The 15,014-nt window shown below is 39.3% G+C and overlaps 5 non-coding genes across 5 annotated transcripts; all 5 read right to left on the bottom strand.

Annotated features, from left to right (window-relative positions):
* Positions 1-1,191: 1,191 nt before the first annotated feature.
* TRNAR-UCG (transfer RNA arginine (anticodon UCG)) lies at positions 1,192-1,264 on the bottom strand. Its single transcript has one exon. It is a non-coding gene; the product is annotated as a tRNA-Arg (tRNA).
* A 1,751-nt stretch (positions 1,265-3,015) lies between these two features.
* Positions 3,016-3,088, bottom strand: TRNAR-UCG (transfer RNA arginine (anticodon UCG)). The gene has a single exon. It is a non-coding gene; the product is annotated as a tRNA-Arg (tRNA).
* A 5,396-nt stretch (positions 3,089-8,484) lies between these two features.
* Positions 8,485-8,557, bottom strand: TRNAR-UCG (transfer RNA arginine (anticodon UCG)). Its single transcript has one exon. It is a non-coding gene; the product is annotated as a tRNA-Arg (tRNA).
* A 1,750-nt stretch (positions 8,558-10,307) lies between these two features.
* TRNAR-UCG (transfer RNA arginine (anticodon UCG)) lies at positions 10,308-10,380 on the bottom strand. The gene has a single exon. It is a non-coding gene; the product is annotated as a tRNA-Arg (tRNA).
* A 3,577-nt stretch (positions 10,381-13,957) lies between these two features.
* Positions 13,958-14,030, bottom strand: TRNAR-UCG (transfer RNA arginine (anticodon UCG)). The gene has a single exon. It is a non-coding gene; the product is annotated as a tRNA-Arg (tRNA).
* Positions 14,031-15,014: the final 984 nt, after the last annotated feature.

Consider the following 15,014-nt stretch of genomic DNA (forward strand, 5'->3'; position numbering starts at 1 on the left):
ATCACCCTGGCAAGCTGCTACGAGGAAGAGTAAACAATATGATTAGGTTTCACCAAAAATGTATTAGTTCAGGGTGTGCACCTCAGATAGACTTAAACTTACACACCCTGGTCTGTGAGAGTAGTGCCCTATCCATTGCGGCATTGAGGGTAATCTGCAAGACAGAGTTCCAAAATCATCCTTTCATCTCAGTTCATGGCCACATACAGTATTTCTGCAGTCATTCGTTTCACTTTTCTGTCTTTAATTAATCTGACCATTTTAAACCTCCGGCACCCACCACTTCAATCTTACAGTTTTTGTGCTATCATAGGGCCATGGAACTTTTGGCAAGTGGACAGAAGCAGTCAGAGAACCACATCACTATGCATACTCATTTGCCTGATACCTTTCACAACAAACTGCTCTTGGAAAAAGACGTTAACCGGTCCTTGCTCTCAGACAGACAAAGAAAGCCTATCACCACCTCTATGAACATATTTCAATCAAACCAATATATATCATTCAACAATTATGCCTCTGTATCAATATAACTAGAACTAGAGACAGAAAGGAATTTAAAAAACAATCTGCCCATTTGAATAACCAGCATAGTTTTAAGGACGTACAAATTGGAACGTGACAATTTCAGAGTTCCTCATTCATAAGAAGTCTGTGAGATAGTATCTCAGAAAGATCTCAAGTTTATAGCAAAAATGGTTGTAAGGGTGATTTTTACCACACAATTGCAACTAGGTGCCTCAATCTGCAAGAGACCAGTCCTTGACAGATTACACAACTGGGGCAACAGCAAAGGCAGCAATTGTGTCAATCCTTTATGATTCTTCTCTAGTACTATACTTTTTCTGAGGGACAATTTGCATTATTCCTGGAGAAAATCATAGAGCTTCTACCCATGCATAGTTTCTGCTTTCTGCACGCACACACTCCCTGCACTGAATCTACCCACAGTTCTGTTCGGAATGATTGTGCCATGTCATATTGTTGTATACGTATTGCATATCCGTGGCATTTATGAAGAGGTACTTTGGTATGGCAGAAAGACAGAAAAGTAGCAATGCTGAAGGCATAACGTGACTGATTGTGCAGTTTGCATTGGGCTTTCTTAATGAGTGAGAGTGAAAGGAGTATTGTAAGAGTGTGTTTCCAGTTTGTATGTAAAGATAAGTTGGGTGCTGTGAGAAAAAGACTCAACCATGAAGGGACTCGAACCCTCAATCTTCTGATCCGAAGTCAGACGCCTTATCCATTAGGCCACATGGTCACTGACTGCAATATCTTTGGGTGTTTAGGGTTAGGTGGTATGAATGGATGTGGAACATATCAATTACAGTTGCGCAGGACAGGATCCCATACCGTTCTTCATCTTCTTTCCATCAAAGGAGTTTTTTCAAATAATATCTAGATAATTTCCAAAGTTTCATATCTTATGCTGTGCTTTTTTGCCGTTAATCCTCCTTTCTTCTTTTATTGAATACTCTGTTTTATGCTGCAATGGTATTTTTGGATTATTTGAAAAGAGAATGAAACTGCTTTGACAGTAGTTCAGACTTCCCATTTCTTGACTTGCTAATTTGCTCCCTGAATTAGCTTATACAAGTGACATGAACAGGGCCTTGACCTAAGCACGTACCTGAAAGCCTGTCACCACCTCTAGAAATAAAATTCACAGCAGCTCAAACATTCATTTTGAAAGAGAATATTTCAAGTGAGTCCAAGTTTAATTTCAATAAAGAAAGCTGTATAAAATGACAAGCTGCATATTTGGGTAACCAGCATGACTCTTTTCAGTGAAGAAGTGGAATGGTTCTGTTGCAATATACTATCACCCTGGCAAGCTGCTACGAGGAAGAGTAAACAATATGATTAGGTTTCAGCAAAAAGGTATTAGTTCAGGGTGTGCACCTCAGATAGACTTAAACTTACACACCCTGGTCTGTGAGAGTAGTGCCCTATCCATTGCGGCATTGAGGGTAATCTGCAAGACAGAGTTCCAAAATCATCCTTTCATCTCATTTCATGGCCACATACAGTATTTCTGCAGTCATTCGTTTCACTTTTCTGTCTTTAATTAAACTGACCATTTTAAACCTCCGGCACCCACCACTTCAATCTTACAGTTTTTGTGCTATCATAGGGCCATGGAACTTTTGGCAAGTGGACAGAAGCAGTCAGAGAACCACATCACAATACATACTCATTTGCCTGATACCTTTCACAACAAACTGCTCTTGGAAAAAGACGTTAACCGGTCCTTGCTCTCAGACAGACACAGAAAGCCTATCACCACCTCTATGAACATATTTCAATCAAACCAATATATATCATTCAAGAATTATGCCTCTGTATCAATATAACTACAACTAGAGACAGAAAGGAATTTAAAAAACAATCTGCCCATTTGAATAACCAGCATAGTTTTAAGGACGTACAAATTGGAATGTGACAATTTCAGAGTTCCTCATTCATAAGAAGTCTGTGAGATAGTATCTCAGAAAGATCTCAAGTTTATAGCAAAAATGGTTGTAAGGGTGATTTTTACCACACAATTGCAACTAGGTGCCTCAATCTGCAAGAGACCAGTCCTTGACAGATTACACAACTGGGGCAACAGCAAAGGCAGCAATTGTGTCAATCCTTTATGATTCTTCTCTAGTACTATACTTTTTCTGAGGGACAATTTGCATTATTCCTGGAGAAAATCATAGAGCTTCTACCCATGCATAGTTTCTGCTTTCTGCACGCACACACTCCCTGCACTGAATCTACCCACAGTTCTGTTCAGAATGATTGTGCCATGTCATATTGTTGTATACGTATTGCATATCCATGGCATTTATGAAGAGGTACTTTGGTATGGCAGAAAGACAGAAAAGTAGCAATGCTGAAGGCATAACGTGACTGATTGTGCAGTTTGCATTGGGCTTTCTTAATGAGTGAGAGTGAAAGGAGTATTGTAAGAGTGTGTTTCCAGTTTGTATGTAAAGATAAGTTGAGTGCTGTGAGAAAAAGACTCAACCATGAAGGGACTCGAACCCTCAAACTCCTGATCCGAAGTCAGACGCCTTATCCATTAGGCCACATGGTCACTGACAGCAATATGTTTGGTTGTTTAGGGTTAGGTGGTATGAATGGATGTGGAACATATCAATTACAGGTGCGCAGGACAGGATCCCATACCGTTCTTCATCTTCTTTCCATCAAAGGAGTTTTTTCAAACAATATCTAGATAATTTCCAAAGTTTCATATCTTATGATGTGCTTTTTTGCTGTTAATCCTCCTTTCTTCTTTTATTGAATACTCTGTTTTATGCTGCAATGGTATTTTTGGATTATTTGAAAAGAGAATGAAACTGCTTTGACAGTAGTTCAGACTTCCCATTTCTTGACTTGCTAATTTGCTCCCTGAATTAGCTTATACAAGTGACATGAACAGGGCCTTGACCTAAGCACGTACCTGAAAGCCTGTCACCACCTCTAGAAATAAAAGTCACAGCAGCTCAAAACATTCATTTTGAAAGAGAATATTTCAAGTGAGTCCAAGTTTAATTTCAATAAAGAAAGCTGTATAAAATGACACGCTGCTCATTTGGGTAACCAGCATGACTCTTTTCAGTGAAGAAGTGGAATGGTTCTGTTGCAATATACTATCACCCTGGCAAGCTGCTACGAGGAAGAGTAAACAATATGATTAGGTTTCAGCAAAAATGTATTAGTTCAGGGTGTGCACCTCAGATAGACTTAAACTTACACACCCTGGTCTGTGAGAGTAGTGCCCTATCCATTGCGGCATTGAGGGTAATCTGCAAGACAGAGTTCCAAAATCATCCTTTCATCTCAGTTCATGGCCACATACAGTATTTCTGCAGTCATTCGTTTCACTTTTCTGTCTTTAATTAAACTGACCATTTTAAACCTCCGGCACCCACCACTTCAATCTTTCTGTTTTTGTGCTATCATAGGGCCTTGGAACTTTTGGCAAGTGGACAGAAGCAGTCAGAGAACCACATCACAATACATACTCCTTTGCTTGATACCTTTCACAACAAACTGCTCTTGGAAAAAGACGTTAACCGGTCCTTGCTCTCAGACAGACACAGAAAGCCTATCACCACCTCTACGAACATATTTCAATCAAACCAATATATATCATTCAACAATTATGCCTCTGTATCAATAAAACTACAACTCGAGACAGAAAGGAATTTAAAAAACAATCTGCCCATTTGAATAACCAGCAGAGTTTTAAGGACGTACAAATTGGAATGTGACAATTTCAGAGTTCCTCATTCATAAGAAGTCTGTGAGATAGTATCTCAGAAAGATCTCAAGTTTATAGCAAAAATGGTTGTAAGGGTGATTTTTACCACACAATTGCAACTAGGTGCCTCAATCTGCAAGAGACCAGTCCTTGACAGATTACACAACTGGGGCAACAGCAAAGGCATCAATTGTGTCAATCCTTTATGATTCTTCTCTAGTACTATACTTTTTCTGAGGGACAATTTGCATTATTCCTGGAGAAAATCATAGAGCTTCTACCCATGCATAGTTTCTGCTTTCTGCACGCACACACTCCCTGCACTGAATCTACCCACAGTTCTGTTCGGAATGATTGTGCCATGTCATATTGTTGTATACGTATTGCATATCCGTGGCATTTATGAAGAGGTACTTTGGTATGGCAGAAAGACAGAAAAGTAGCAATGCTGAAGGCATAACGTGACTGATTGTGCAGTTTGCATTGGGCTTTCTTAATGAGTGAGAGTGAAAGGAGTATTGTAAGAGTGTATTTCCAGTTTGTATGTAAAGATAAGTTGGGTGCTGTGATGAAAAGTCTCAACCATGAAGGTACTCAAACACTCAATCTTCTGATCCGAAGTCAGATGCCTTATCCATTAGGCCACATGGTCACTGACAGCAATATGTTTATGTGTTTAGGGTTAGGTGGTATGAATGGATGTGGAACATATCAATTACAGGTGCGCAGGACAGGATCCCATACCGTTCTTCATCTTCTTTCCATCAAAGGAGTTTTTTCAAACAATATCTAGATAATTTCCAAAGTTTCATATCTTATGCTGTGCTTTTTTGCCGTTAATCCTCCTTTCTTCTTTTATTGAATACTCTGTTTTATGCTGCAATGGTATTTTTGGATTATTTGAAAAGAGAATGAACTGACAGTAGTTCAGACTTCCCATTTCTTGACTTGCTAATTTGCTCCCTGAATTAGCTTATACAAGTGACCTGAACAGGGCCTTGACCTAAGCACGTACCTGAAAGCCTGTCACCACCTCTAGAAATAAAATTCACAGCAGCTCAAAACATTCATTTTGAAAGAGAATATTTCAAGTGAGTCCAAGTTTAATTTCAATAAAGAAAGCTGTATAAAATGACACGCTGCGCATTTGGGTAACCAGCATGACACTTTTCAGTGAAGAAGTGGAATGGTTCTGTTGCAATATACTATCACCCTGGCAAGCTGCTACGAGGAAGAGTAAACAATATGATTAGGTTTCAGCAAAAATGTATTAGTTCAGGGTGTGCACCTCAGATAGACTTAAACTTACACACCCTGGTCTGTGAGAGTAGTGCCCTATCTATTGCGGCATTGAGGGTAATCTGCAAGACAGAGTTCCAAAATCATCCTTTCATCTCAGTTCATGGCCACATACAGTATTTCTGCAGTCATTCGTTTCACTTTTCTGTCTTTAATTAAACTGACCATTTTAAACCTCCGGCACCCACCACTTCAATCTTACCGTTTTTGTGCTATCATAGGGCCTTGAAACTTTTGGCAAGTGGGCAGAAGCAGTCAGAGAACCACATCACAATACATACTCCTTTGCCTGATACCTTTCACAATAAACTGCTCTTGGAAAAAGACGTTAACCGGTCCTTGCTCTCAGACAGACACAGAAAGCCTATCACCACCTCTACGAACATATTTCAATCAAACCAATATATATCATTCAACAATTATGCCTCTGTATCAATATAACTATAACTCGAGACAGAAAGGAATTTAAAAAACAATCTGCCCATTTGAATAACCAGCATAGTTTTAAGGACGTACAAATTGGAATGTGACAATTTCAGAGTTCCTCATTCATAAGAAGTCTGTGAGATAGTATCTCAGAAAGATCTCAAGTTTATAGCAAAAATGGTTGTAAGGGTGATTTTTACCACACAATTGCAACTAGGTGCCTCAATCTGCAAGAGACCAGTCCTTGACAGATTACACAACTGGGGCAACAGCAAAGGCAGCAATTGTGTCAATCCTTTATGATTCTTCTCTAGTACTATACTTTTTCTGAGGGACAATTTGCATTATTCCTGGAGAAAATCATAGAGCTTCTACCCATGCATAGTTTCTGCTTTCTGCACGCACACACTCCCTGCACTGAATCTACCCACAGTTCTGTTCAGAATGATTGTGCCATGTCATATTGTTGTATACGTATTGCATATCCGTGGCATTTATGAAGAGGTACTTTGGTATGGCAGAAAGACAGAAAAGTAGCAATGCTGATGGCATAACGTGACTGATTGTGCAGTTTGCATTGGGCTTTCTTAATGAGTGAGAGTGAAAGGAGTATTGTAAGAGTGTGTTTCCAGTTTGTATGTAAAGATAAGTTGGGTGCTGTGAGAAAAAGACTCAACCATGAAGGGGCTCGAACCCTCAATCTTCTGATCCGAAGTCTGACACCTTATCCATTAGGCCACATGGTCACTGACTGCAACATGTTTGGGTGTTTAGGGTTAGGTGGTATGAATGAATGTGGAACATATCAATTACAGGTGCGCAGGACAGGATCCCATACCGTTCTTCATCTTCTTTCCATCAAAGGAGTTTTTTCAAACAATATCTAGATAATTTCCAAAGTTTCATATCTTATGCTGTGCTTTTTTGCTGTTAATCCTCCTTTCTTTTTTTATTGAATACTCTGTTTTATGCTGCAATGGTATTTTTGGATTATTTGAAAAGAGAATGAAACTGCTTTGACAGTAGTTCAGACTTCCCATTTCTTAAGTTGCTAATTTGCTCCCTGAATTAGCTTATACAAGTGACATGAACAGGGCCTTGACCTAAGCACGTACCTGAAAGCCTGTCACCACCTCTAGAAATAAAATTCACAGCAGCTCAAAACATTCATTTTGAAAGAGAATATTTCAAGTGAGTCCAAGTTTAATTTCAATAAAGAAAGTTGTATAAAATGACACGCTGCACATTTGGGTAACCAGCATGACTCTTTTCAGTGAAGAAGTGGAATGGTTCTGTTGCAATATACTATCACCCTGGCAAGCTGCTACGAGGAAGAGTAAACAATATGATTAGGTTTCAGCAAAAATTTATTAGTTCAGGGTGTGCACCTCAGATAGACTTAAACTTACACACCCTGGTCTGTGAGAGTAGTGCCCTATCCATTGCGGCATTGAGGGTAATCTGCGAGACAGAGTTCCAAAATCATCCTTTCATCTCAGTTCATGGCCTCATACAGTATTTCTGCAGTCATTCGTTTCACTTTTCTGTCTTTAATTAAACTGACCATTTTAAACCTCCGGCACCCACCACTTCAATCTTACCGTTTTTGTGCTATCATAGGGCCTTGGAACTTTTGGCAAGTGGACAGAAGCAGTCAGAGAACCACATCACAATACATACTTCTTTGCCTGATACCTTTCACAACAAACTGCTCTTGGAAAAACACGTTAACCGGTCCTTGCTCTCAGACAGCCACAGAAAGCCTATCACCACCTCTACGAACATATTTCAATCAAACCAATATATATCATTCAACAATTATGCCTCTGTATCAATATAACTACAACTCGAGACAGAAAGGAATTTAAAAAACAATCTGCCCATTTGAATAACCAGCAGAGTTTTAAGGACGTACAAATTGGAATGTGACAATTTCAGAGTTCCTCATTCATAAGAAGTCTGTGAGATAGTATCTCAGAAAGATCTCAAGTTTATAGCAAAAATGGTTGTAAGGGTGATTTTTACCACACAATTGCAACTAGGTGACTCAATCTGCAAGAGACCAGTCCTTGACAGATTACACAACTGGGGCAACAGCAAAGGCAGCAATTGTGTCAATCCTTTATGATTCTTCTCTAATACTATACTTTTTCTGAGGGACAATTTGCATTATTCCTAGAGAAAATCATAGAGCTTCTACCCATGCATAGTTTCTGCTTTCTGCACGCACGCACTCCCTGCACTGAATCTACCCACAGTTCTGTTCAGAATGATTGTGCCATGTCATATAGTTGTATACGTATTGCATATCCATGGCATTTATGAAGAGGTACTTTGGTATGGCAGAAAGACAGAAAAGTAGCAATGCTGAAGGCATAACGTGACTGATTGTGCAGTTTGCATTGGGCTTTCTTAATGAGTGAGAGTGAAAGGAGTATTGTAAGAGTGTGTTTCCAGTTTGTATGTAAAGATAAGTTGGGTGCTGTGAGAAAAAGACTCAACCATGAAGGGACTCGAACCCTCAATCTTCTGATCCGAAGTCAGACGCCTTATCCATTAGGCCACATGGTCACTGACTGCAACATGTTTGGGTGTTTAGGGTTAGGTGGTATGAATGGATGTAGAACATATCAATTACAGGTGCGCAGGACAGGATCCCATACCGTTCTTCATCTTCTTTCCATCAAAGGAGTTTTTTCAAACAATATCTAGATAATTTCCAAAGTTTCATATCTTATGCTGTGCTTTTATGCTGTTAATCCTCCTTTCTTCTTTTATTGAATACTCTGTTTTATGCTGCAATGGTATTTTTGGATTATTTGAAAAGAGAATGAAACTGCTTTGACAGTAGTTCAGACTTCCCATTTCTTGACTTGCTAATTTGCTCCCTGAATTAGCTTATACAAGTGACATGAACAGGGCCTTGACCTAAGCACGTACCTGAAAGCCTGTCACCACCTCTAGAAATAAAATTCACAGCAGCTCAAACATTCATTTTGAAAGAGAATATTTCAAGTGAGTCCAAGTTTAATTTCAATAAAGAAAGCTTTATAAAATGACAAGCTGCATATTTGGGTAACCAGCATGACTCTTTTCAGTGAAGAAGTGGAATGGTTCTGTTGCAATATACTATCACCCTGGCAAGCTGCTACGAGGAAGAGTAAACAATATGATTAGGTTTCAGCAAAAATGTATTAGTTTAGGGTGTGCACCTCAGATAGACTTAAACTTACACACCCTGGTCTGTGAGAGTAGTGCCCTATCCATTGCGGCATTGAGGGTAATCTGCAAGACAGAGTTCCAAAATCATCCTTTCATCTCAGTTCATGGCCACATACAGTATTTCTGCAGTCATTCGTTTCACTTTTCTGTCTTTAATTAAACTGACCATTTTAAACCTCCGGCACCCACCACTTCAATCTTACAGTTTTTGTGCTATCATAGGGCCATGGAACTTTTGGCAAGTGGACAGAAGCAGTCAGAGAACCCATCACAATACATACTCATTTGCCTGATACCTTTCACAACAAACTGCTCTTGGAAAAAGACGTTAACCGGTCCTTGCTCTCAGACAGACACAGAAAGCCTATCACCACCTCTATGAACATATTTCAATCAAACCAATATATATCATTCAAGAATTATGCCTCTGTATCAATATAACTACAACTAGAGACAGAAAGGAATTTAAAAAACAATCTGCCCATTTGAATAACCAGCATAGTTTTAAGGACGTACAAATTGGAATGTGACAATTTCAGAGTTCCTCATTCATAAGAAGTCTGTGAGATAGTATCTCAGAAAGATCTCAAGTTTATAGCAAAAATGGTTGTAAGGGTGATTTTTACCACACAATTGCAACTAGGTGCCTCAATCTGCAAGAGACCAGTCCTTGACAGATTACACAACTGGGGCAACAGCAAAGGCAGCAATTGTGTCAATCCTTTATGATTCTTCTCTAGTACTATACTTTTTCTGAGGGACAATTTGCATTATTCCTGGAGAAAATCATAGAGCTTCTACCCATGCATAGTTTCTGCTTTCTGCACGCACACACTCCCTGCACTGAATCTACCCACAGTTCTGTTCGGAATGATTGTGCCATGTCATATTGTTGTATACGTATTGCATATCCGTGGCATTTATGAAGAGGTACTTTGGTATGGCAGAAAGACAGAAAAGTAGCAATGCTGAAGGCATAACATGACTGATTGTGCAGTTTGCATTGGGCTTTCTTAATGAGTGAGAGTGAAAGGAGTATTGTAAGAGTGTATTTCCAGTTTGTATGTAAAGATAAGTTGAGTGCTGTGAGAAAATGACTCAACCATGAAGGGGCTCGAACCCTCAATCTCCTGATCCGAAGTCAGACGCCTTATCCATTAGGCCACATGGTCACTGAAAGCAATATGTTTGGGTGTTTAGGGTTAGGTGGTATGAATGGATGTGGAACATATCAATTACAGGTGCGCAGGACAGGATCCCATACCGTTGTTCATCTTCTTTCCATCAAAGGAGTTTTTTCAAACAATATCTAGATAATTTCCAAAGTTTCATATCTTATGATGTGCTTTTTTGCTGTTAATCCTCCTTTCTTCTTTTATTGAATACTCTGTTTTATGCTGCAATGGTATTTTTGGATTATTTGAAAAGAGAATGAAACTGCTTTGACAGTAGTTCAGACTTCCCATTTCTTGACTTGCTAATTTGCTCCCTGAATTAGCTTATACAAGTGACATGAACAGGGCCTTGACCTAAGCACGTACCTGAAAGCCTGTCACCACCTCTAGAAATAAAAGTCACAGCAGCTCAAAACATTCATTTTGAAAGAGAATATTTCAAGTGAGTCCAAGTTTAATTTCAATAAAGAAAGCTGTATAAAATGACACGCTGCTCATTTGGGTAACCAGCATGACACTTTTCAGTGAAGAAGTGGAATGGTTCTGTTGCAATATACTATCACCCTGGCAAGCTGCTACGAGGAAGAGTAAACAATATGATTAGGTTTCAGCAAAAATGTATTAGTTCAGGGTGTGCACCTCAGATAGACTTAAACTTACACACCCTGGTCTGTGAGATTAGTGCCCTATCTATTGCGGCATTGAGGGTAATCTGCAAGACAGAGTTCCAAAATCATCCTTTCATCTCAGTTCATGGCCACATACAGTATTTCTGCAGTCATTCGTTTCACTTTTCTGTCTTTAATTAAACTGACCATTTTAAACCTCCGGCACCCACCACTTCAATCTTACCGTTTTTGTGCAATCATAGGGCCTTGGAACTTTTGGCAAGTGGACAGAAGCAGTCAGAGAACCACATCACAATACATACTCCTTTGCCTGATACCTTTCACAATAAACTGCTCTTGGAAAAAGACGTTAACCGGTCCTTGCTCTCAGACAGACACAGAAAGCCTATCACCACCTCTACGAACATATTTCAATCAAACCAATATATATCATTCAACAATTATGCCTCTGTATCAATATAACTACAACTCGAGACAGAAAGGAATTTAAAAAACAATCTGCCCATTTGAATAACCAGCATAGTTTTAAGGACGTACAAATTGGAATATGACAATTTCAGAGTTCCTCATTCATAAGAAGTCTGTGAGATAGTATCTCAGAAAGATCTCAAGTTTATAGCAAAAATGGTTGTAAGGGTGATTTTTACCACACAATTGCAACTAGGTGCCTCAATCTGCAAGAGACCAGTCCTTGACAGATTACACAACTGGGGCAACAGCAAAGGCAGCAATTGTGTCAATCCTTTATGATTCTTCTCTAGTACTATACTTTTTCTGAGGGACAATTTGCATTATTCCTGGAGAAAATCATAGAGCTTCTACCCATGCATAGTTTCTGCTTTCTGCACGCACACACTCCCTGCACTGAATCTACCCACAGTTCTGTTCAGAATGATTGTGCCATGTCATATTGTTGTATACGTATTGCATATCCAAGGCATTTATGAAGAGGTACTTTGGTATGGCAGAAAGACAGAAAAGTAGCAATGCTGAAGGTATAACGTGACTGATTGTGCAGTTTGCATTGGGCTTTCTTAATGAGTGAGAGTGAAAGGAGTATTGTAAGAGTGTGTTTCCAGTTTGTATGTGAAGATAAGTTGGGTGCTGTGAGAAAAAGACTCAACCATGAAGGGACTCGAACCCTCAATGTTCTGATCTGAAGTCAGACGCCTTATCCATTAGGCCACATGGTCACTGACTGCAACATGTTTGGGTGTTTAGGGTTAGGTGGTATGAATGGATGTGGAACATATCAATTACAGGTGCGCAGGACAGGATCCCATACCGTTCTTCATCTTCTTTCCATCAAAGGAGTTTTTTCAAACAATATCTAGATAATTTCCAAAGTTTCATATCTTATGCTGTGCTTTTTTGCCGTTAATCCTCCTTTCTTCTTTTATTGAATACTCTGTTTTATGCTGCAATGGTATTTTTGGATTATTTGAAAAGAGAATGAAACTGCTTTGACAGTAGTTCAGACTTCCCATTTCTTGACTTGCTAATTTGCTCCCTGAATTAGCTTATACAAGTGACATGAACAGGGCCTTGACCTAAGCACGTACCTGAAAGCCTGTCACCACCTCTAGAAATAAAATTCACAGCAGCTCAAAACATTCATTTTGAAAGAGAATATTTCAAGTGAGTCCAAGTTTAATTTCAATAAAGAAAGTTGTATAAAATGACACGCTGCACATTTGGGTAACCAGCATGACTCTTTTCAGTGAAGAAGTGGAATGGTTCTGTTGCAATATACTATCACCCTGGCAAGCTGCTACGAAGAAGAGTAAACAATATGATTAGGTTTCAGCAAAAATGTATTAGTTCAGGGTGTGCACCTCAGATAGACTTAAACTTACACACCCTGGTCTGTGAGAGTAGTGCCCTATCCATTGCGGCATTGAGGGTAATCTGCAAGACAGAGTTCCAAAATCATCCTTTCATCTCAGTTCATGGCCTCATACAGTATTTCTGCAGTCATTCGTTTCACTTTTCTGTCTTTAATTAAACTGACCATTTTAAACCTCCGGCACCCACCACTTCAATCTTACCGTTTTTGTGCTATCATAGGGCCTTGGAACTTTTGGCAAGTGGACAGAAGCAGTCAGAGAACCACATCACAATACATACTTCTTTGCCTGATACCTTTCACAACAAACTGCTCTTGTAAAAACACGTTAACCGGTCCTTGCTCTCAGACAGACACAGAAAGCCTATCACCACCTCTACAAACATATTTCAATCAAACCAATATATATCATTCAACAATTATGCCTCTGTATCAATATAACTACAACTCGAGACAGAAAGGAATTTAAAAAACAATCTGCCCATTTGAATAACCAGCAGAGTTTTAAGGACGTACAAATTGGAATGTGACAATTTCAGAGTTCCTCATTCATAAGAAGTCTGTGAGATAGTATCTCAGAAAGATCTCAAGTTTATAGCAAAAATGGTTGTAAGGGTGATTTTTACCACACAATTGCAACTAGGTGACTCAATCTGCAAGAGACCAGTCCTTGACAGATTACACAACTGGGGCAACAGCAAAGGCAGCAATTGTGTCAATCCTTTATGATTCTTCTCTAGTACTATACTTTTTCTGAGGGACAATTTGCATTATTCCTGGAGAAAATCATAGAGCTTCTACCCATGCATAGTTTCTGCTTTCTGCACGCACACACTCCCTGCACTGAATCTACCCACAGTTCTGTTCAGAATGATTGTGCCATGTCATATTGTTGTATACGTATTGCATATCCATGGCATTTATGAAGGGGTTCTTTGGTATGGCAGAAAGACAGAAAAGTAGCAATGCTGAAGGCATAACGTGACTGATTGTGCAGTTTGCATTGGGCTTTCTTAATGAGTGAGAGTGAAAGGAGTATTGTAAGAGTGTGTTTCCAGTTTGTATGTAAAGATAAGTTGGGTGCTGTGAGAAAAAGACTCAACCATAAAGGGACTCGAACCCTCAATCTTCTGATCCGAAGTCAGACGCCTTATCCATTAGGCCACATGGTCACTGACTGCAACATGTTTGGGTGTTTAGGGTTAGGTGGTATGAATGGATGTGGAACATATCAATTACAGGTGCGCAGGACAGGATCCCATACCGTTCTTCATCTTCTTTCCATCAAAGGAGTTTTTTCAAACAATATCTAGATAATTTCCAAAGTTTCATATCTTATGCTGTGCTTTTTTGCCGTTAATCCTCCTTTCTTCTTTTATTGAATACTCTGTTTTATGCTGCAATGGTATTTTTGGATTATTTGAAAAGAGAATGAACTGACAGTAGTTCAGACTTCCCATTTCTTGACTTGCTAATTTGCTCCCTGAATTAGCTTATACAAGTGACCTGAACAGGGCCTTGACCTAAGCACGTACCTGAAAGCCTGTCACCACCTCTAGAAATAAAATTCACAGCAGCTCAAAACATTCATTTTGAAAGAGAATATTTCAAGTGAGTCCAAGTTTAATTTCAATAAAGAAAGCTGTATAAAATGACACGCTGCACATTTGGGTAACCAGCATGACACTTTTCAGTGAAGAAGTGGAATGGTTCTGTTGCAATATACTATCACCCTGGCAAGCTGCTACGAGGAAGAGTAAACAATATGATTAGGTTTCAGCAAAAATGTATTAGTTCAGGGTGTGCACCTCAGATAGACTTAAACTTACACACCCTGGTCTGTGAGAGTAGTGCCCTAACTATTGCGGCATTGAGGGTAATCTGCAAGACAGAGTTCCAAAATCATCCTTTCATCTCAGTTCATGGCCACATACAGTATTTCTGCAGTCATTCGTTTCACTTTTCTGTCTTTAATTAAACTGACCATTTTAAACCTCCGGCACCCACCACTTCAATCTTACTGTTTTTGTGCTATCATAGGGCCTTGGAACTTTTGGCAAGTGGGCAGAAGCAGTCAGAGAACCACATCACAATACATACTCCTTTGCCTGATACCTTTCACAATAAACTGCTCTTGGAAAAACACGTTAACCGGT

This window comes from Pleurodeles waltl, chromosome 4_1, assembly GCF_031143425.1.
Source record: "Pleurodeles waltl isolate 20211129_DDA chromosome 4_1, aPleWal1.hap1.20221129, whole genome shotgun sequence".
In the NCBI taxonomy this organism is placed as follows: Eukaryota; Metazoa; Chordata; class Amphibia; order Caudata; family Salamandridae; genus Pleurodeles; species Pleurodeles waltl.